Genomic DNA, 3,849 nt, shown 5'->3' with positions numbered 1-3,849 from the left:
AAAAAAAAAAAAAAAGAGAGAGAAGAAAAGAAAATAAAGAAAGAAGAAAAAAAAGAAGAAATCCGAGTTAGGACAGGAACAGAAAGGGAGATGAAGAATAATATGGTGGGGGGGACAAGAGACTGAGTTGGAAAAAGAAGACAGAAAAAAGAAAGAATTTGCAGAATGGATGAGGAAAAGAAGAAAAAATTTGAAGGGCCTCTTTCAGGCTATATCTCTGTTGTCATAATAGAAAATGTGCACAGCCATGTGCAGAAATAAGTCCTTTAGTCTCAGCTTGCCAATGGCTGACCCCTGAGATTCAGGCTGAATTTGGGCTGCAAGGCCCAAATTGAGCTCTCTGATCTCCTGCAGGGTTTAACTCTGCAAAGTTCTACTACAGGTTCCCTCTGCCCTTTCTCTGAAGATATTCAATGTTCTGATGGAAGGTGGTGATCCCTCCAATTTAACAACTATGGGGGTTTAATGTGCCTTTATTGCAGTTGTTCACTTCTGTTTTATCTTCTGGAGCTCAGAAAAATGACTTTTATGACCCCCTGTGCCTCTGCAGAGCAGATCCAAGAACTGGCACAATCAGGAGGCCTGAGAAAAGCGGTGGGGGTGGATGAGGGTGTGGTGATGGTGATGGTGGTGAATGTTGCAGAGGCACCTTCACAGCTAACCAGTCCTTATGAGCCTGCTTGATGCAGGGATCTCTCTGCATGCATGGCTGACCCAGTCCTCCAAGTTCCACTGGATGCAGGCCAAGGCCCTACCTCTGTTCTTTTTCAACACTTGGAGACCTCAGCAGCCAGTTTACCAAAGTTTCTTCCAAGACTTTCCATGGATCTTCAGATACAAAGCATTGGATTAATCACATTTCATAACACACTGTCATTATTAGTACATGTATATCCTACTTTTATTTACCTAGATAGCTATGTAATTGCATATTATAAATCATTTACTAGGTATCTATGAGATTATCCATAGTTCAAGGAGCTGGAACTTTGGGAAAACCTACATGTATCCATACAGTTCCAACTCATTCCCTATTTACTTCACCATCCAAAAGTAACTAACATCAACCTGAATTAAGTATTAATTGCTTCACTTTCTTGCTTTCATTTTAAAACTTGTTTTAAAGCTTCATGTTTAGCTTAATATTATATAGATGAAATTAATTTATTTATTTAAACTGTAATCATCCTTTGTCTAAATATTAGAGTTTTTCACTGACTCCACTGATGGGTCATTGGGACTGTTCCTGTGTTTTTCTTGTTGTGAAGAACACAGCATTCTTTTGCATATGCCTGCTAGGGAGGGGCAGGAATGTCCCCTGAGAATATTGGAATAGCTAGAACGCATAACATGCTATGTGGGTGCTGACTTCACAATACAATGTTGATTATTCTCAGGCAAGTGTGATTTCTCATTTAGACTCAAATTCTACCCTTTAAGAAAATAGCTCCACTGGAAACATGTGGTATCTCCTGACCAAGAGAAAGCATTGGATGAACCCTGGGTTTCAGACCACTAAGAGCTTTGTTGATTCTGGTATGGCGGGGTTCAAAGTTAGTATTAGAACTGTGCTGGAAAAGATTTGTATTTTGTGGTACATACTTTATGATCATATAAGTCACTCAATAAAGTATTTAAAGCCTTTTCTGTAGGATACAGGCTTAGTTATTCTCAATAAATTCCTTTATTGCTTTATGAATTTCCAATATGATAAGTTTCTCCAAGTTCTGTTTTGGCAAATCTTAAACTGGACAGGGATATGGAGGAAAACAACATATACAGAATAACCCTAGTGTCTGAAGAGGGTTATGTTACACTGTTTGCCTCTATTGCTTTACAGACAGAGATGGTTACTTTAGGAGCAAAAATTGCAGCCATGCCCCACCTTGAGAGTAAAATAGAGATGCTATTCCTGATTTGCTATAGGGTTAGAACTTCTACTTGCACCTGTTATGATCATGTATAATGAAAAAGTAAATGAGCTCTGGAAGTTAGTCTGAGGAACCTCTCTTCCAAGTAAAGTGAATTTCATGAAATTCCTAGTTTAACTTTTAAGGTTTGAAGGTTCTCAGCTGTGTTTTGGGTGAAACAATTTACTAAAGGACCACATTCCAAATGTAACTATGGTTGAGCAAAGGATTTAAGCACAGTTCAGGATCTGTTCAGCTTTGATGCTTGATTGCTAACTGACTGAACAAGCTAAATCATTTTTTATGTCTCTGAGTTTATACAATGAAACAGCCACTCTCTACAGGTAGAGAAAGGTCATTAGTATGTACTTAATCTTCTGTTGGAACGCCAAATTACCAAAAGCATTATCCTAAGGAATGAAGATTACCTTGGAGCATGTGACCTATACTTAGAAATCTCTGAAAGAGATCCTGGCTTCTGAACCTTTCCTTAGGCAAAAGTCTAAGAATTTGAATTTTCCTAACAAACATTCCATCTCCCACAATAATATCATGCTTGATCAAAAATCAAATATATTGTAGTTGAAGAGAAAAATTCAAAAATACTGAATCCCTAAAACTCTTTTTGCTTAACCTTAACTGTTACATAAAAACAGTGTTATACTGAAGTGGACAAAATGAAGAAAAAAGACAAAAGGAAGAGTATATTTGTTCTCTGATAAGTTTTGACTAAAATTTGCCAAAGCAGATGATGGCAAACATCTACTTCCTTTAAGAAACTCAAACTGTTGTCCTATCTTCTGAATCTGGTGTGGCCATGAGTCTCGCTGTGGCCTGTGGGGCAGGACCAAACTTATATTTTCAGAGGCTGAACTTGCCCTGCACACTGGTGCTTGCCCTGTTGCTCTCCCAGGAAAAGGCCCAGACTAGCCTGTGGAGAGTGACAGACCTTCTGAAGGAGAACAAACTACCATGGTCAATAGCTAGCTTACTCCCCAGACAGAACCACTAGCCAGCCCACGTGTGACTTCAGACACACATGGGAGACATACTATTTCAGAGCACCATCGAGATGGCCCAGCTGCAATTTATGACCCCAGAATCATGAGCTAAATAAATGTAGTTGATTTAAGCCTGAAGATTAGGGTGGTTTGTTACTTCATCATAGATAACTGGTATTTTCAATATCTATTGCCTCTCTTTTCTTGCTGGTGCAGAGCAAATTAGTTCAAATGATTCAGAAGACAGTGACCTAATCCCTTCCTCCAAAACTAAGCCTAATTAGTCTAAGTCATTAATCTACTGTAGTGTCTTGTCATTTAAGGCTTTTTGTCTAAGCCCTTGCTATCTACAAATTATAAGTTATCTATTGCTATTAATTGGTAAGAAATGTGGGTGCAATCCGACACAGGCAGTGAAGCCTGAGGGATGTCTGCAGAGGGACAGATACTTCTCTGTCTAGACAATGTCAAGTCTGACTCCAGGACCTGGATCTGCTGCAGCTACTTTGCTCCCAGCCTAATAATAAAACCAATGTAGAAGAAAGAAGAACCAAGAGCTCAGAAATGTAGCACTGGAGCCCTCACTCCCTGTCCCTGTGCAGAGCTTGCACCTCTGGACTCGTTTTTATAGGAGAACCTGAATTTCCTATTCTTTAGGTGAGGATGAGTAGGAGTTTTCAGTTCTTTAAATTCTAAGTATCCTGTCTTTTTTCTTGAGAGCCACTCCTTGTACAGCAGGACATGCCACCAGGTTTCTAGAAATATGTCACTTGAAATTAAATATATGACAGCTATTGCACAAAATGTGTCTTTCTGCTTTTTAAAGGGAATACATATGCATGAAATATTTACTTTCCTTATATTTTTATCTTATTACATTCTGGAGATATGCTTTCAGGTGAAAAGAAGGATAGAATAATGCTGAAGTAGCAGTGAAA

Source organism: Fukomys damarensis, unplaced genomic scaffold (genome assembly GCF_012274545.1).
Source record: "Fukomys damarensis isolate Sample0158 unplaced genomic scaffold, DMR_v1.0_HiC HiC_scaffold_14, whole genome shotgun sequence".
In the NCBI taxonomy this organism is placed as follows: domain Eukaryota; kingdom Metazoa; phylum Chordata; class Mammalia; order Rodentia; family Bathyergidae; genus Fukomys; species Fukomys damarensis.
This window is presented reverse-complemented; position numbering follows the sequence as displayed.